Genomic DNA, 20407 nt, shown 5'->3' with positions numbered 1-20407 from the left:
AAAAGATGTGGCGCTCATCTGTCGAAATTCTACCTATTTTCTTAGCAATGCTCTATTCATCATTTAAGTGATGCTGGATAGCAAAGGTGCCTGGTACCCGGTTCACTAACTTTGCTTCAAGAAAGAATGAAGGAGCAAATCAATGAGGTACAATTCTAAGAACATAATGATACTCCCTTCCACACTCCCTGTCCCACTTCCCCTCACACTCTCTTTCCTTCCTCCGTTGTTTTGTTTGTTTTGTTAGCTTTTGAGATAACATATTTTAAAATTACATTACAGTAAAAAGGTTTAATGCTTCACCGAATAAGAATTTTAACAAGTAAAAAGTAAAAAGTTTAGTGGGAATGTAGGCAAGGGCCACAAACAATAATTGAATGGAAAAATGATCATATCACCCAGTACAGTAAATTTTAAAGTAAGCACACATGCTTAAAACTATATTAGTATAACGTTCTTAACCACTGGTTTCACAAAGATATAAAGCAAAGTTTTACAAAGCTATATTTGCAGCTATACTGGTATACACAGGCATTTCCTTCTTTTTTTGTTTGCTTTTTAAACTTTAGCTCCCACAGATAAGGGAGAACATGTGCAATTTCTCCTTCTGGGTCTGGCTTCTTTCAGTCAGCATGATGTGGGAAATACATTCTAGTAAGGGAAGGTTCATTCTAATAAGGGGGAGGAATAGTCGTTTTTTTTTTTTTTTTTCTGAGAAGTTGGTAGAAATTTCTCAGAATCCAGCAGCCATCCTTTTTTGTATGTTTCCATGTTTATTATCCTGGTGGCTGGTAGGTGTATTTAGCATGATAAGGTATTACAATGAGAGGATAATGAGTTGTAGGTTTATCTGGTCAGCTTTGGGCCCCAAACTGGTATGAGCCTGTTTTATACAGGGAGTGTGTTTATCTTCAGATCAGGGCACCAAACCCATATCCTAAAGGTCTTGAGATAAAAGAACTATTATTGGCAGGTGGCTCAACTCCTTTCTCTGTCTGATAAACAACAAGTATTCTAGATTCTTTGAACTTCCATAAAACTTAATTACACCCTTTTTTTTAATTACAAAAGATTTATTTATTTATTTGAAAGATTTATTTATTTATTATTAGAGAGAGAGAGAGAGAGAGGGAGAGACAGAGACCTTCCATCCACTGGTATGCCTCCTAAAGGGCTGAAATGGCCAGGGCTGGGCCAGGCCAAAGCCAAGAGCCAGGAGCTTCATCTGGTCTCACATGTGGATGGCAGGGCCCCAGACACTTTGGCCATCTTCCACTGCTTTCCCAGGCACATTAACGTGGAGCTGTATTGGAATTGAGCAGCTGCGACTCAAACTGGTGCTCATATGACTCGGCGGTAGCGTAACCTGCTGTGCCACAGAGCCAGCCTCGATTACCTTTGTTTTGACACTGATCATACACTACCCTGTAACTTCTGGGTCACATAAGCACAATTTTAATATCTAATCCTGCCCTCCCTGGCTGCATCATCTTGGGCAACTCCCTTAACTTTTTGAATCCTCTTTTATAATTTATAAAATGAAGTTTTCTTGCTGTCTGTACAATTTTATAGATGACTTTTACAATAATCTGATGAATTTGATAGGGCGAGGTAATGTTGAAAAAGCGCTTAACTGAGCACTCCAATATATTAGTAGCAGCACTAATATAAGGGATCTTTAAAAAATTCATGGAAAACGTATTTTATGGGAAAGCTATTTTTGGATTTCAATTTTTTCCCACGGACATGTTCTGGTTTCATTTTCCATAAACTTTTTGCTGTACCCTCATAATGTATTCTTTACCACCCTAAGGACTATAATTTACAAATAACAACAATGGTAACATAGATAATTATACTAACAACAAGTTTGTGCCAGGCACTATTCAATTTCTTTACATCTCGATGTCAGTCCTCCAACAATGATTTTCAGATCTGCAATATTATTGTCCTCATTTTATACATGAGGGGACTAGAGCAAAAGGAATTAAATGGCTTGCCTAATGTCACACAGATAAGAAGAAATGCACTTGATATTTAAATAGCAGGAGGGATGGGATGCAGTTTGAATATATTTTATTAATATTTTATCTCATGTAATTCTGGAGGAAATGCAGATGAGTCAAGGATTTGAGACCAGACGCATCTGATTTTCAGTGCCGGTTCTGTCACAGGTTAGGGTTGCTTTCTTTGAGAACCTACTTACTCTCACTGAACCTCAAGGTCCTGCTCTGCAAAAACGGAGACAATGAAGCCACCAGGAGTCGTATAACATGGAGGGTAAATGCTCAGTGCTTGGCTGCCCAAATTCAGGTTTCACCTCTGAAACTCAGCTCTGTGACATTTAGTGATTGATGGTGCAATTTCCTTATTTGAAAAATGGGAGAAGTAATATTACTCATCTTTTTTTTTTTTCACAAATAGGACATTTTATTTGTTGCTATTAAAGTCTAAATTTTAAACAGATTCTTGGATGGGTGGTTCATAGCCATCAGCTCGTTCGACTTTTGCACCCGTCTCATCCCCAGTGGCTTTTCCAGAACTGCTACCTTCTCTGTGAAGCTCCATGAGTTTTCCCAATTCAAACCTGGGCTTCTTCAGCATCTTCACTTTTCTAACGAAGACATCATGGAGAGGATAAATAGATTGGCAAGCCTTCTCTATGTCTTTCCCAATGCTGTCTGGGATCAATTTATTGACTGCTTCTTTCAAGTCATTTGTTTGCACCTCCCGTGTCATGATTTCCATCATCTTCTTCCGGATCTGGCGGACCTGCTGGTGCTGAGCATAGGAAGTCTTCCGTATCTGATTGTTGCGTTTTTTGGTAAAACCAACACAGAACAGACGAAGCAAATAGCCATCGGTAGTCTTGACATCAACATGAGCTTCAATCATGGTCTGCCATTTTTTGACCATGGAGCACATTTTGTCACGAGTAAGATCCATGCCATGGAAGTTAGGGAGTTTTTGCCCTGAACATCCTCTGTAATCAGTTTGAATTTTCTTCATCGTTCTGCAGGTCAGCAAGACTCACTTCAAAAACACGACCCTTGAGTCCATCAGACGCAATTTTGGTTCCTTGGGTCCTCGTGACCAGTGTTTTCCCAATATTTCGTATGTTGAACATAGCAGGTGCTTTCAGATCATACCAATCTTTCTTAGAAAATGGGTCCACCACTTTCTTCTTGGCTCCCTTTTTGCCGCCTTTCTTAAGGTGCTTGTTCTTGCCGACTGCCATGGTGGTGCTCAGAGAGCCAAAAGGCAATATTACTCATCTTACATCTTTGTTTTAAAGATAAATAATGCTATCTATATAAATATTCACAATTATATCGAGACATAATAGACATTCAAGACTCTTAACTATTTTAAGGTAGGTCCTGGTATAGATGGAGCACCAAATAAATTTAACTAACTTTGTGTTTTCTTTTTTGTACCTTCTTCCTTTTACATACTTTTATCTTTTATAGACTATAATACTAAATTTTATATATACTATATATTCCAGTTAACTGAATGGAGAGCCTCAAGCAGCCTTTGATATTATTTGGAGCTTACATAAGTATATCAATATTATTTTCCAAAAGTGTAATATAGTTGCATGTGAACTAGAGACAGTAAACTGTTACTAGCATATACTATTTTACATTTCTCTTCGGCTTGTGGGAATTTCAGTTATGTTTAAGGCATTTGAATTTCATGTATATAAAACTTCCTGTCACCCATCCAATATAGCCTTCTAATTTTGATAATCTTAAATTAGAATCTTTTAAATTCAACCAGAGTATAAGACTGTGCCTCAAATGAATACATAAGGTAGGAAAATATTGTTATATGCAGTGATAAAAAGATTTGAAATGCTGCAGCAGAAACCAGAGAGAAGTAATGAATAATATACATACTGCGCTTGATTTCTAGTTCTGAAGTATGCTCCCCATTCCTCTTCTGAACTCCTTCATTGTATGTCCGGTTTCATCCAGCCGTTGTTAACAATCTGTTCCATCTCTGTGCAAAATCATTGTCTTCATTTTAAAAACCTTGTATTTTGGGGCTGGCACTATGGCATAGAGGGTTAAGCCACTGCCTGCAGTGCCAGCATCTCAATATAGGTGGCTGTTTGTGTCCTGGTTGCTCCGCTTTTTTAAAGATTTTATTTATTTATCTGAGAGGTAGATTTACAGAGAGAGAGGGGCAAAGGTCTTCTATCCACTTGTTTACTCCCCAAATGGTCACAATGACCAAAGCTGAGCTGATCCAGAGCCAGGAGCCAGAAGTTTCTTCCGGGTCTCCCACATAGGTGTAGGGGCCCAAGGACTTGGGCCATCTTCCACTGATTTCCAGGGCATAGCAGAGAGCTATATCAGAAGAGGAGCAGCCGGGACACAAACGGGAGTCCATATGGGATGCCAGAGCTGCAGGCAGAAGATTAACCTATTGCATCACAGTGCCCGCCCCTGCTCCACTTCTGATCCAGCTCCTTGTTAATGTGTCTAGAAGACAGCGGAGGGTGGCCTAAGTGTTTGGACCGCTGCCACCCATGTGGGAGACCCAGAGAAAGTTCCATCCTCCTGGTTTAGGCTGGCCCAGACCTGGCCGTTGTGGCCATTTAGGGAGTGAACCAGTGGATGAAGGTCTCTGTCTTCTCTCTTTGTGTCTTTGCCTTTCAAATAAATGAATAAATCTTAAACAAACAAAATCTTTGATTTTCTCCCTGTATTTCTTATCAGACCATTATTCCAACTCAGGTTTTTCTAAATTAAAATTATGTGTCGCATAGTTTACATCCTGTTCTTATATATTGGCAAATTGGAAGTTTTAAAAAAATAAGTTTCACTTGACCATGAACTGGTTGTATAACCCTCTGCCACACACTGCTGGACAGTCCCTGACATTTTAGGACTTGTGGTTTAGTGAAGATGACAATACATGCTTATATGAATCTAAGGCAAAGATAAGAATATACTCTATCAAACTGAAATGAACAAAAGTCTTAGAAAGGAGAGGGAGGAAGAGAGAGACAGAGACAGAGATGAGAGAGAGAGAGAGAGAGAGAGAGAGAGAGAGAACTCAATTCTATTGGATCAAAAAGGAGAGCAGAGTTCTTAGTGGATTCCAGATGAGTCTTGCTTAGCTGGGAAGACTTCTACCTAAGGAACGGGTTGACAGAGTGTCTTGAGCAAAGGCACATGAAGAGGGGAGAAAACAATAAGTAGACAGTCAATAAGGTGAGGTCAAATCATAATCTGGAAAAGAGTCAGAATTCAATTGTGGAGAGTATTGTCAGGCTGAGTCTGCGATTTATTTTGATATATTGAGATGCCATTGATGGTTTCCAGTTGCTCTGAAATAGAAGTGAGTGCTTTTGAAACATGGAAAGTTTTGAGTTTATTCATCATGCACTACCAGTCTGGATTCAGCATTCATTATTTGGTCCTGAATATCAGTTAATTGAAGTTAGTTAATATTTTTAAAATTCAAAGTGCAGGTGATTTCAAATCTGTACAGCTTTGAGACTTTTCCTTTTCCTTAATATTTAAATTAAAATTCTGCTCAGAAATACATTTTAATAATATTATTCAGCAGTCAATTGTTATTTTGAAATTCATTTTTTATTATCTTTTTGAAAACTGAGATTGCATAAGTATTTCTGTACTTTTTATGGTAAGTAATTGTGTGTATTTCTTATTTCTTTTTAACAACACATGACAAACTTAAGAGCTAAAATTAATGGACACTTATTATTTCACCAGCTCTGTACATAAGAAGTCTGGACGCAGGACGTGTTTACCTGGTGACTAAGACACTCAATTCCCACATCGAATGCATAGGCTTAGTTCCTGACTCCAGCTTCCTGCTAATGCAGAATCTGGGAGGTGATGACTCACATGGTTGGGTTTCTGCCCTACATGGAAGACCCTGATTGAGTTCCTGCTCAGGGTTTGGGTCCTGGCCCAGGGCCAGCTGTTGCAAGCATTTGGAGGAATGAAACAGTGGATGAAAGATTTCTCTATGTCTCCTTTACACTCTGTCTCTCTTTCTCTCTCTGTTTCTCAAATAAATAAGAAAGCAATCATTAAAAGAAATAAACTGAAGAAGGCCAAGCACAACATAGGTGGATCCTCTACTCAGGGTTGTAGCAGGTAGAAATCAAGGTGCCAGCCAGACTGCATTCTCTTCTGGAGCTGAGTTCTCTCTCAAGACCCTTCAGATTGCTGACTGAATATTGTTGTAAGAATGATGTCCCCATTGTATTGGTGCTTATCAGTCATAGGTCACTTCCAAGTTTTAGAAGTCATTTTATTGGCAGGGCACTTCTTACTTCCCAGAGAAAATCATTGCAATTTGTAAATTTCTGGATCCTTATCTATGCATATGCATATAATATTTTTGTGTATGTATGTATAAACACATACAAAAATATATATTTACAAAAGGAAGACTATTTTATCAATCAAAGGTATTCCATATGGTAATAAAAACAGGCCGAATTATATTTAATGATTAATTTCATTGATATGATTGCACTACAACTTATTTAATGCTTTCATTTTTGTGGGATGTTTACCTTGCTTCAAGTTTTCAGTATTACAAATGAAACTGGAATCCACATACATATTGTACATATAGCCTTGTGCATGTCTGCAGATTTTTAAAGACCTTAATGGTCAAATTTGCTACTGATGGTAAGCACATTAAGATTATTAATACCTTACATTTAAGATAATCCTTACATTGGTATTGAGACAGATTGCAAAATAACCCATAATACTTCTATACAGTCATTAATGTTGCTGGTAAAATCAATAATTTGAGTCAGCCATTGAAAGGATATAGAGTGTAATGTTAATCTCATAAATCTAAAATGTGTTTTATGAGTTGAATAAAATTGTGCACTGGTGGATGTTTGAGTCTCAGAGGCAGATAGAATCATAGTATACTACAAAAAAGGGCCTTTGATATTCTTCTTTAATAGACAGAATGGAAATCTCCTCTTCTGTTACCTAAGCAGCTCTTAGTCTCAGTTGCCTCACTCAAAAATTTTGCTTAGTTGAAAGGTTTAAATGAATTATTTCCATCAACTTGTTTCATGGCAAGTGTGCTTCAAAAAATGATAACGTATTTTTTCCAATAATGTATTTGTTTCTTCTTAAGAGTTTTAAAAAGCGATAGAATGACTCTTTCATATGTGTCCAGAAACCAGATCCCTTGATTGTAGGCCATTTTCACTTGCATACCAGCAATTCTTGAGTGAGTTCAATTGACCCACTGCTTTTTTTTTTTTTTTTATAATATACCATTCTCAAACACAAAGAACGGTACTGAATAATGGTAGCAGAAATATTAGAAGACTGTAGATCTCTTCAATAAAAGGAGTTTTATTGCTATAAATATGATCTGGCTTACCCCCCTCCCCCACATCCCTATAGCAAATAGGAAATGGACACCACAGGCATGGAGTATGGAGTCCCCCAGCATTAATGTATGATGTAGGAACATAGGTTGGATTATTTGTATTTTTGTATTTTAAATATATGCATATTTTCAAATCCTCCTCCCCCAAAGTAAATTGAATGGGTAATATCTTTATTATTTCATCAGAGATGAAGATGACTCTCTATTTGATTGAATTAAAACTGCTTTGCTAAGCCTTAAAAAAGAATAGTAAATGCAGATTCTTGTAAGAAGTTAAAAAACAATTTTGGCCATTTAAAGTTCTGTTTGTGTAAAGTCTTTTTTAAAAGATTTATTTATTTATTTGAAAGTTAGTTACACAGAGAGAAAACGAGAGGCAGAGAGAGAGAGAGGGGTCTTCCACCCACTGGTTCACTCCTCAATTGGCCCCAGTGGCAGGAGCTGCTCTGATTCGAAGCCAGGACCATCCTCTGCTGCTTTCCCAGGCCATAGCAGAGAGCTGGATCAGAAGTAGAGCAGCCAGGACTTGAACCAGTACCCATATGGGAGGCGGCGCTTTACCCGCTATGTCACAACACCGGCCCCATGGTAAAGTCTTGAAAAAGCTTATCCTCAGGGCTGGCACTGTGGGGTAGTGGGTAAAGCCACTGCCTGTAGTGCAGTCATCCCCTATGGGAGCCCGTTTGAGTCCCGGCTGCTCCACTTCTGATCCAGCTCTCTGGCCTGGGAAAGAAGTAGAAGATGGTCCAATGTGCGAGACCCAGAGGAAGCTCCTGGCTCCTGGCTTCAGATCAGAGCAGCTCTGGCCTTCGTGGCCAATTGGGGAGTGAAACAACAGATGCAAGACCTCTCTCTCTCTCTCTCTCTCTCTCTCTGCCTCTCCTTCTCTCTGTGTAACTCTGACTTTCAATTAAATAAATCTTAAAAAAAGTAAAAGCTTATTCTCAGGTGCTGTGCCTATTTATAATATTACATTTCAGTTTCAATATAGTTTTATTTAAGTTGGCTCTGGCCTTTTACTTACTAACACTCGTTAGAAATGTCAAATATTGTACTTTCTGCAGCAATATTGCCTTCATTTTGAAAAAGATCCATTTCAGCTGTATAATTGCCATATAAAATGGACTTGTGCTCATTGACATGTTTGCAGTGATTGATCGTCCATGAGATGTTGGTATTTGCTTCACTTGTTTACCTCTTCAATCAAAAACCAAGCATTTCCTCCTTTCCCTCTGGGAGCTGCAAGTCAAAAAAGACTGCAGTTTACCTTTTATGCTTTTAAATCAATCTTTAGGCCCTTGGCGTCCAAATTTATCCTGATTCAGTCTTACGTAAGGCTCTTAATGATGGTCCCAATAGTGTCTTCATTTTATCTGTTTTAGATGCTAAGGTCCACTAACAGAGAGAAAGTACAGGTTTGATTTAAGACCATCCTGGATTCAAAATCTGAATTCTGCTGTTTCATGGTGTATTATTTTAGGCAAATTTAAACTGTGTACAGAACTATAAAATGTGTATCTAATGCCTATGCCAGGGCTGAGTCAGGTGAAGCCAGGAGTCAGGTACGGACCCATGTCTCCTGTGTTGGCGCAGGGACCCAAGTACTTGAGCCATCACTGCTGCGTCCCAGGATGTACATTAGCAGGAAGCAAGAATCAGAAATGGAAACAGGACTCCAGCTCTGCCACCCTGACTTGCGACATGGACGTCCCAAGCAGTGGCTTAACCACTGCACTGCATCACCCTCCCCTTGTTTTTTCATTTGCTTCATCTCTTTTTATTTTCTCAGTTCTTGCTTTTTTTTTTTTTTTTTTTTGGCATGTTGTGCTGCAAGCAAATTCTTTAGTATAACATTTTAATACCTCTTTTTGGTGTTATTGCTCTGTTTACATGGTTTCTATTGATTTGCTCTAGGAATTATGATAAATATCTTCAACCTCTTGCATTCTTCTAAGCATGGAGACTCTGATTTTGGGTAAGAGGGGCTAAGCACAGGTAAGTCTTCCTCTCCCATTGAAAGCAACCATAAGCACTTGAGAGAACGCATGGACAGCTATTTAAGACGTCAATGAAGTAAATATTTATAATGTAAATTAGGAAAGAATCTGAAATTTAGAAGTATCACAGAATCAGCATTTTTTAAAAAAAATTATCAAAGATCCTCCCCAACCTGAACTCAGTAGCGGTCTGAAACCCTGACGTGAACACTACGGAGCAGACAGAGGCAGATTCAAAAGCAATCCTCTAGTTCTTGCTTGACGAATACAGAACAGCAATCTGAAAGCCCAGAGACAGTGGGTTACGTATTCCAGCTGCTTTCTCTTCCTTTACTCAGCTCTTCCACCCCCAGGACCAAGCCGTTGTGCACTGAGGGCTGTGGCTTGCTGAGGAGGAGTAATCGTCTCCTTTTTCTGGAACCATGGCTCCATGAGGGCAAGGGCACATTCTGCTGGCTTTAGCTTTCACCACTCTGTTCTTCCTCTGTGTTCTGGGATGTAGTAGAATTATTGAGGTGGGAAGTTTCTGGTCAAACAGAAAGAAAAGTAGGAGTCCTAGTGAACCAGAATATACTGGGGAAATAGCACAGTGGGAGAATTGTGAGAAAGTAAACTACAGGGCTGATTCTTTTTTTTTTTAATTAATTAATTTATTTGAAAGCAGATTTACAGAGAGGCAGTGGCAGAGAAATGGAAAGAGAAAGAGGTCTTCCATCCACTGGTTTACTACCCACATGGCTGCAACAGCCAGAGCTGCACTGATCCAAAGCCAGGAGCCAGGAGCTTCTTCTGGGTCTCCCACGTAGGTACAGGCCATCTTCTACTGTTTTCCCAGGCCACAGCAGAGAGCTGGATCAGAAGTGGAGCAGCTGGGACTCGAACCAGTGCAGGGCTGATTCTTCACCAGTGCTTGGATGAGTCTCATCCTTATTCCAATAACAATAACTTTGGCACTGAATGAAAGTATAGGCAGACCACTAACTAGCTAACATCTAGGACAAATTCCAATATTTCTGTAATTAGGGTTGCCATATTTAGGAAATAAAAATATAGGATGCCAGTTTAATTTGAATTTTACATAAATATCAATATATCAGTTTTTAGTATACTCATATGTATACCTCATGCAATATTTTGTGTCTTATATTTTATCTGAAGCCCTAAACTGGAAAGGCAAGGATTATTGAACTGACTTGAACCACAGGTCATTGAAGATAGAGTGAAATTTGTGGGCTGAAACAAATCAGGTAAAGTGTCTGTGAAAATGAAAACATTAACATTCTTCATAAAGTTTAAATTAGATATAGATTTTTTTAAAGTAATGGTTAATGCTACTGTTTTCCTATAGTGTGACTAAGCTCAAATGCTCCCCCAACCTTGACTACACACAGACAAATTTTATTATAAAAGTTTTCAGCTTTGTTAACATTGAGAACAGCTGATCCGGAAAGAGACAAAGTAAGAATAAGAGAGAGAGAAAAGAAGAGGCAAGAGAATAATTTTAAGCTAAGTTATAAAATAATGCTTTTCCAAACTTTTCTTCAAGTGTAGTTCACTGTGTTGATTGTGACATGAGTTCTAGAAGACTCCTGTGCTTGATCCAGCTGCAGTGTTTGTCAGGAATGTTATTGGTGTGAGGCATATGGGACATACACACGTCCAGGGTCCACTTAATTAATTATCAGTGAGTAGCCTTAAAAATATTAATTTAGATTTGAAAAGTTCTAAGTTATTTGGGTTACGATTTCCTTCAATATTGAGAACATCTTGTTTGAATATTTTCTTGATTTTAAAATTACTCTATTAATTTATCATTTTATTCATTTTTTCTTATGGTGATTTTTCCCCTTAAAACAAGGTCTAGATTTTCCTCCTGTCTTTAGTCTCAAGGACTCTAAATAAATGGGTCCTATACAACAAAAAACTTAGATCTGAAGAATGTCATAAAGTCTGGTTATAGAGTAATGTGGCCCCAGGGACATTTGGAAATTAGGTAGTCTTAGTTGGCAATGCACAGTCTGTGTTTACTATTTTGCCTCCACTCCCTTATATATTACAGTGAAACTAAAGAAAGAGGGGAGTGCTAAGGCAATTGCCTTTGAGGTTAGAAAATAATTGAGGAAGTTTTTAAAAAGCTGAGTTCCTTTAAATGTGGTTTATTGCAATTTTAATATTTTATGGTTACATTTTAACTTTTATTTCATAAATTAAATATTAACATTCATGCCTAAGCTGGAATATATTTTATGCACTTACAAAAATGCATTGAGTAACACTAATTAAATTTGCTTAATCAAGCTTAACAATGCTACATGCTGTTACTCATCAGAACGTAAGTACCATACATATTTCCCAAAGTGCTCAGGCTAGAACACCAAAGGATTTTTTCTGTCAGGGTATCCAAGGGTTTAGCCATCTGTTATTTACTCTAAATTTTAACAAAAGTTATTATTCATCTTTATTACTAATCATTTGCCTTACAAACAAAGCTCATTTTATGAATATTGTTATCATTTTAACTACTGCAATCAAGTAGACATGAGAGAAAATGTTTCGCCTTCAGTTGTACATTAATATTTGCATTTGGTCTAGCATCAGTGACAGCAAGACATAGGCATTATATAAGTGAAACCTAATATCTGATTATACACAGTGGCACTTATTCACACAATCCTAATGCTTTCAGCAAAAGGAGTTTTTTCCTTCCCTGAAATGGGGAAATGTGATCACCCTTACATCCTGAGGGACAAGACAGTAGCTATGTCCTTCATCATCATGTTTTGCTTTGGTTCCCAGCTAATCACATTCTGACTGTTTTAACCCACACTCTAGATAAACAATATATCATACCTTATGTAGCAACATTTAAACCTGTTGATGGACGTGCCTTTAAGGTGTGCAGAGCACAGAATGAAAAGAACGGATTGAGATAGGTTGAGGTCAACCTCAGAATGGAGAGAAGTGAACAAAGTTCTGTGCAAAGAGAAATTATGCATTAAATATGCTTAATGTGAAATTGCAGAGCAGGTTCTTCAGTGGTAAGCTCCCATAGTTTGATGTGAAGCAACTAACTCCAGGGTAGCATTTTAAGTTAGTACTCAGGAAAGCTCATGATACAGGCAAAGAGGGATGCAAAAGCAAGCACAAACAGTAAGGGTTAGAAAACAAGATAATAATAATGCCTAACATCTCTTGAGTGTTAATCTTATACCAGGCACAGTGTTCACTTTCTGAATGTGTTACCTTCACATTGACCCTCTGAAGTATTCAATTGCATACTAATTTTTCAGACAAGGGCACAAATCGACAGCTGTTGAATAACTTCTAGATCATATGGAATTGAGGTTTATAACTGTTCAGTCAGAGGCTGGGTTCTCATTCACATTGATATTCAGGAGCTAATCAGAAAAGCAACGCATGTCAGTATTTTCTATGCTTTCTGAAGGTAGTAGAACATTCCATAGAAAACACTCAAAGACTGTGCTTCTGGAAACTGCAAAAGTTAAGACTAAGTTTAATAATAAGAGTCCTTTAGCAAATGCAATACAGAGACTGTGGCAAAGATGGAACAATGTGGATTTGTGGAAAATAAACTGATGTTATATTAACTTAACATATCTTGCCAAGGTTATGGGGCTAGGGACTCCCCAGTTTAAGGGGTAGTATTTATTAGGAAGGGAATGGATCTTCCAAATGATACTGGGAAGGAGTTAAATTTTAACAGTAAAAGTCCAGTCATGGTTGCTAGTCCTGGAGGAAGGCTGGACTTTTCACTAAATCTACTGAGGCATCAGTTACAGCATTTTCCCAGGAAGCATGTGCATAACGTGAGTAGGTAGCATGAGAAAAACCAGCATGAGACAGAGCAGTACCTTCTAAGCACTCCAAAGGAAAGGAATGCACGGTGAACCTGAACCATTTCCTTCATCTCTTAGTGAGAAGGAACCTTAGAGTTAACCATGTATGTAAGGAATTTGGAAAACATGTCAAAATGTGGATTTAATTATGTTCAACATAGATTTTATTTATCTCCACAGATTTGAATTACAGATGTCTTCTAATCTTATTTCATGTAGAAACTGAAACAGGGGATCTTCTCTAACTGGTGGAGTGAGATCCTCATAACTGAGATGTTAACAACCATAGAAGTCACTGCCAGTTACAAATGCTCTCTCAATGAATGTCATTTCTGTGGGAATAAGTTGCAGACTATGGCTGAGTAGAGTAATGAGGGAACAAAGTAAAATAAAGAGAGCAGAGATTGCCTCCTGAGCTCGCTCTTTATTGTTGACCTCATGTGAGAGATACAAGATGCATTTAATCATTCCCATGACCTTGAAAAACTGATAATTAGCTAGGGAGACAGGAGGTGTATAGATTGTAAAATAAGTCAAGTGTAGCATATAGAAGTCCCCAGACTTTTACCCAGGGAAATCTTCAAGTCTTGATTCACATTTTGGAAAACAAATCACTGTCCTGGCATATTTATTATTAGCAGGACTTAGAACATTTCTCATTTGTTGGTTCAGTTGAGATCCTCATGTTAATAAAGCTACTTTTTAACTTTTTTTTCTGTTATTCTGGCATAGAATTTTCTCTTTGCTTCCCTTCTTTTGGTTTTCTGGGAACCATGGGTTTACACAAAGTGGGTTATTCTTAGCACATCAGTACCTGTGATCAGGACCATCAATGGCCAATTGCTGCTGTTTCCCTTGTTCTACACATGATAAAGGAATCCTTGTAGGAAAAAGTGAGTTCTCTGGGTTTGGGTTTCCCTTTCAAGTGGTTGAGTATCTAGAGGACTCTGGAATTAGAGAGAATTCCCCACCCCTGCCATCCAGTAGTGGACCTGCTAGAAACATCTTCTTACCTGTGTAGTTCAAGTCCTGGAAGCGAGTTGGGGAAACCCCTTTGCTTCTTTTGGATCGACATAGCTTGATTACTCAGAGAATGGCTCAGCATTCGGCTTGCTTGGACTTGAATTCAGTCTCCCTCACTTCTTATCTGTGGGATGCTGAGAAATCAACTCTTTGTGCCTCAATGTTCAGATCTCCAATAAGAACATTGATTTCCTCTGCTAGAGTTGCCACTCTAAGTATTAAATAAAACAATTGATACTAACTAGCAAAATCACATAAACTTCCCATAAAATTTTCCTGTTAGAATTATCGTTATTATTGTAGGGTACATGGTTATATTCATATGAGCAGTGACAAGTCAAAATAAACATGGAACTTAAACAATTCGGAGACATTTAAAGGCTTCTTCTTGGCATCTATATACTATCTTGTGGAGTTAATCTCAGACAACTTTTTCATTTCAAACAAACTGAATCACTAATTAATGCTGCTATGCAGACAGGACATGTTAATTTTCTCTTGTGTTTACTTACATGGTTCACTGGACATTAACAGTAAGGAAAACACTGTTGACTTTTCATGCATAGCAAATACAGACCAAACCCAGTTAAGATAGGGGAAAAAATCTTTGGTGTTTTCTCTTTAAAGTGAGAGCTAGTAGAATTAAAAAGATTTGCTATTATTAGCTATACATACTTAAAGCTATGAAAACACATAAAAATACAAACTTTTTAAAACAGAGCCCCAATGGTTAGTTCTTTAAAACATACTTGTACCCATAGAAGAAGCGTTTCCAGCAGGCAATATTTATAGAAGTGATAAATCAGTCAGCCCAGCTGTCGTTAACACTTATCATAGCATCTCAGTATTAGCTTTCCTTGGAACATCTGGAAGTGAGGAGAATCGTAATTACATAAATATAAGTAACTGTGTATTAAGTGTGTATGTGCCTGTATGCATTTGAGCCCTTTGGAGTGGTTAGGGGCAATTTGTAGTTCAGATTTCTGAAGCCCATGCCACTCAAACTATTGTGCAGATAAATCTAAGTTACATAGAATGAGTGACAGTGAACATAAGCATTTTATTGGAGTCCATTTTTTAAAAAAATCAGATGATAGCTTTTGTGTACAGTCACCATCCAGGTTGTAGTTTTTTTTAAAAAACTTTTATTTAGTAAATATAAATTTCCAAAGTACAGTTTATGGATTACATTGGCCCCCCCCCCCCCCATAACTTCCCTCCCACCCACCACCCTCCCATCTCTCGATCCCTCTCCCATTCCATTCACATCAAGATTCATTTTCAATTATTTTTATATACAGAAGATCAATTTAGTATATATTAAGTAAAGATTTCATCAGTTTGCACCCACACAGAACATAAAGTGTAAAATACTGTTTCAGTACTAGTTATAGCATTGATTCTCATTGGACAATACATTAAGGACAGAGATCCTACATGAGAAGTAAGTACACAGTGACTCCTGTTGTTGACTTAACAATTTGACACTCTTGTTTATGGTGTCAGTAATCTCCCTAGGCTCTTGTCATGAGCTGCCAAGGCTATGGAAACCTTTTGAGTCCACTGACTTTGATCTTATTTAGACAAGGTCATAGTCAAAGTGGAAGTTCTCTCCTCCCTTCAGAGAAAGGTACCTCCTTCTTTGATGGCCCGTTCTTTCTACTGGGATCTCACTGGAAGAGACTTTTCATTTAGGTTTTTTTTTTTTTTTTTTTTTTTTTTGCCAGAGTGTCTTGGCTTTCCATGCCTAAAATACTCTCATGGGCTCTTCAGCCATATCCAAATGCCTGAAGGGCTGATTCTGAGGCCAGAGTGCTGTTTAGGACATCTGCCATTCTATGAGGCTGCTGTGTATCCCGCTTCCCATGTTGGATCGTTCTCTCCCTTTTTAATTCTATCAGTTAGTATTAGCAGACACTAGCCTTGTTTGTGTGATCTCTTTGATTCTTAGTCCTATCAGTATGATCTTCTGTGAACTGAAATTGATCACTTGGACTAGTGAGATGGCATTGGTACATGCCACCTTGATAGGATTGTATTGGAATCCCCTGGCACGTTTCTAACTCCACCATTTGGGGCAAGTCCGATTGAACAGGTTATAGTTTAATACAGGGAGGAGGTTTGTGCAAACAGGGAACTATGGCCAGAACAAGGGCTACCCAGCCTGGTCTCAAGATCATGGTCTGGAAACACCCAATCCAATTTTTACCCATGTCTAAGAGGGCTCAGATTATATGTTTACATAATTTGCATGCCCATCTTTTTTTTTTTTTTCCTTTGATCTTATTTTTTCTGGCTATGCAGCCAACACTATCTTTACCAAACTCCACTGATATCGGGGGGTTTTATGTTTTATTAGCATTCTCTCTCTCTCTCTCTCTCTCTCAAGACTTTATTTATGTATTTGGAAGGCAGAATTACAGAGAGAGAGAAAGGTCTTCCATCCACTGGTTCACTCCCCAAATGGCTGCAACAGCTGGAGCTGAGCTGATCTGAAGCCAGAAACCAGGAGCTTCTTCTAGGTCGCCTATGCAGGTGCAGGGTCCCAAGCACTTGAGCCATCTTCTACTGCTTTCTCAGGCCACAGCAGAGAGCTGGATAGGAAGCAGAGCAGCTGGGACAGAAACCAGCACCCATATGGGATTCTGGCGCTTCAGGCTGAGGCTTAGCACACCATGCCACCATGCCACCACGCCAGCCCCAGCATTTTGCAGCGTTTTCTCTTTCTACAGCTCTGGATCCTCTGAATCACAGAAGAAATTTGCAATATCTCTACTGAGAGGAACAGTGTGGAAGCTGATGTTTAGAGCAGTTTTCTTGGTTTCTTTTCAGCCCTCTCCATTTGAATCAGAACTGGTGTGTATATATGTGTGCATATATGTATGTGTGTGTATATATATGTATGTATATATATGTATATATGGTATTCATAAATATACATTTGTAAACATATATACATACATATATATAATTTCTAAGTACCTTGTCCTGAGAAGAAGTAGTATATGAAACTAGAGCACCACAAGATAATCAATTAGAAAAGATTAATTGAGGCTCCCATGAGCTGGGAGCAGGAGAACACGTAGGAGCCCATCATGAGGAAGCCACGAGGAGCTGTGGGAAGTGGTCACAGGAAGCAGGCAGCCAGCAAGAAGCGAAGAGAACAACATGCCCTGGGTAGCAGCCAGACCAAGCCTTCTGCCCCTGATGGGAGAATCCCTGAGTACCCCTGGGCCCCGGCAGGCCCAGCTGGACATTAGGAAGTGATGTCGTGAGCCTCCATCTCCCCATACTATCCATTCAGAAATTCAGCTGGAGTCATAGCCTTCCGTGGGGGCCTGCTGAACTGGTACAACTGAGAGAAGTGGGACCTCCCCCGGAGAAGACGGGCAGAGGATGAGGTGGGCCTGGACAGGGGAGCGTATGCTGTGTGGGTCTCAGATGTCATGCTGCAGCAGACTCAGGTTGCCATGGTGATCAACTACTACACCTGACGGATGCAGAAGTGGCCAACACGGCAGGACCTGGCCAGTGCTTCCCTGGAGGAGTGAACCAGCTCTGGGCTGGCCTGGGCTACTGTTCTCGAGGCAGGAGGCTACGCGAGGGAGCTTGGAAGGCAGGAGAGGAACTAGGGGGTCCCATGCCTTGAACTGCAGAGACTGTGGGGTGGCTCCTGCCTAGTGTGGGGTGATGCACAGCTGGGGCATAGTTTCCATCACCTGTGGCCAGGCAACCGGCGTGATAGATGGGAATGTGGTGCGGGTGATGTGCCATGTCCGAGCCATTGGTGCTGATCCCAGCAGCACTCCTGTCTTCCAACAGCTCTGAAGCTTCGCCCAGCAGTTGGTGGACCCAGTTCGGCCAGGGGACTTCAACCAAGCAGCCAAGGAGCCGGGGCCACAGTGTGCACCCCGCAGTGCCCACTCTGCAACTAGTGCCCTGTGCAATGCTTGTGCCAGGCCCATCAGAGGGTGGAGCAGGAACAGCTGTCTGCTTCCCGGAGACTGACAGGCAATCCTGAAGTGTGAGGAGTGTGCTCTCAGTCCTGGACAGTGCCAGCTGTGCCCTCCTTCTTCAGAGCCCTGGGACCAGCCCTGGGAGTGGCCAACTTTTCCCCAAAAGCCCTCCGCAGGCCCCCCAGAGAGGAGTACTCTACCACCTGTGTTCTGGAACAGCCCAAGGCCCTCGGGGGTGCCTGCATTCTGCTGGTCCAGAGGCCCAACTTAGCTCTGCTGGCAGGATTGTGGGAGTTCCTGTCCGTGACCTTGGAGCTCCCAGTGCAAGGCTCTGATTCAGGAACTGTGGAGTAGCGCTGGGCCCCTTCCTGCCACTCAGCTCTGGCACCTTGGGGAGGTGGTCCACACCTTCTCTCACATCAAGCTGACACATTAGGTACACGATCTGGCCCTGGAAGGCCAGACCTTGGCAACCACACCACCTGGTGCTCACTGGCTGACCTGGGAGGAATTTCACACTGAGGCTGTCTCCACAGAAGGGTTTTCCGTGTGTATGAGGGCCAAAACCGAGGGACCTGCAAGGATTCCAAAAAACTCCCTTTTGTCTGCTCCACTTAGTCGAAAAAGGCCCAGCACGGGTCAGCAGGTCCTGGATGGTTTCCTTAGGCCCTTGCATCCCTATTGATGTGCCCAGCCTCAACAGTGCCTCCCAGTGATGCTCTGGAAGTACCCCCCCCCCCCCCCCGCCACAAGAATCCTGTTGTTTAAATAAAGTGCCAGTTGTTTAGGAAAAAAAAGACTAACAGAGATAATGAGATAACACATAGTGCAGAAGCAGGCACATGGAAACAGAAGGTTTGGTAGATTCTTGCAAAGGGGACATAGTAGGTCTTGAATAATACACTTGGTTGCATTCTGTAAAATAACAGTGGCATTGTGAATGGCAAATACGTGTGAGAGAACTATTGATTGAGGTTTGTCTGGTGAGAACTGTTATTTAATTCCTTTGAGAGAATATTAAATCACATTGTGTTGTCTGCTTTCTCTCTGCTTCACCTTCCTGTGAAGTCGGTTCTCATTTGCCCTTGTAGGCTTTCACTTATTTGCTTTTGTCTCATTGAAACTAGACCAAAAGACAGTGAAATTTACTTGCCTTTTTTTTTAATTCCAGAGCATGCTTCTCAACTTTGAATGTGCATGGAATCACCTTGAGGTCTTGTTAAAATGCAGATTCTGATTCAACAGATCATTGGGAGTGGAGCCTGAGTTGCTGCATCTCTAACAAGCTTGCCTTCCTTCTGGGCGGAATGCTGCTGATGTGTGGACTGCACATTAAGTAGCAAGGGTCCAGAAGACTCTAAACCCATCTGATATTTGGAAACCGGTGCAAATTAGATACACAATTTCCCTGAAATTTTGGGAAATTAAAACATGGGCCAATGTTTTTGGATCTTCACTTGAGAAAGTCGGAGTGGTTGAGTTCAAAGAGTATTTTTAATGTCTCTATGTAAAAAAGTGAATATTCTTTTTTTTTCCCTTAGAGTCGAGTTTTGAATACTTTTGAGAGAGGCCTCTATGGTATACTTTAAGTTCAGATGAAGTCAGATTCTTTAGCATCATTTAGCATCAGTTTAGGATTTAGACGATGGCCAAGCTTAGTATTACTGTTCATACTGATTTTAGGTGAAGAAGCCGAATGAACCCATTGACAGTGAGCTACCTCTACTACTGCAGGATCAGGTCCCATATTAGCTAACTGAAATAGAAACTAACACACTACCTTTTAACAGATAATTCTGAAACCTAACCAGGCAGCATATGGGCTTCGGAAAACAACTGAAGGTGATTTCTAGCAGGTTTACTATGGTGTAATGTGTTTTGCCAAGTATTTTTTTCACTGACTAAAAACAAAAGGAGATTCCTAAGAATGCTAAATCTTGTGCTTCTGACACCTTTCTTTTTTTCCATAAATAATATCTTTCACTGTGAAGAAATGCTAAATGCTTGGAAGGATAAAGATAAATACGTTTACCCTGTGGCCAGTGTGGTAGTGCAGAACTTGCAATGCCGATACCCCTCATGGGAATGCCAGATTGAGTTCAGGCTGCTCTGCTCCATGCTAATGCATCTGGGAAGCAAGCAGAAGATGGCCCAAGTACTT

The 20407-nt window shown here is 40.0% G+C and overlaps 2 pseudogenes; one reads left to right on the top strand and one right to left on the bottom strand.

Annotated features, from left to right (window-relative positions):
• Positions 1–2446: 2446 nt before the first annotated feature.
• Positions 2447–3252, bottom strand: LOC127482946 (small ribosomal subunit protein eS1-like; annotated as a pseudogene).
• A 14133-nt stretch (positions 3253–17385) lies between these two features.
• On the top strand, positions 17386–18962 carry LOC100352524 (adenine DNA glycosylase pseudogene; annotated as a pseudogene).
• The last annotated feature ends 1445 nt before the right edge of the window (positions 18963–20407 follow it).

This window comes from Oryctolagus cuniculus, chromosome 4 (assembly GCF_964237555.1).
Source record: "Oryctolagus cuniculus chromosome 4, mOryCun1.1, whole genome shotgun sequence".
Taxonomy (NCBI): domain Eukaryota; kingdom Metazoa; phylum Chordata; class Mammalia; order Lagomorpha; family Leporidae; genus Oryctolagus; species Oryctolagus cuniculus.
Note: the sequence above shows the minus strand (reverse complement) of the source record. Positions and strands in the feature narration are given on the sequence as shown.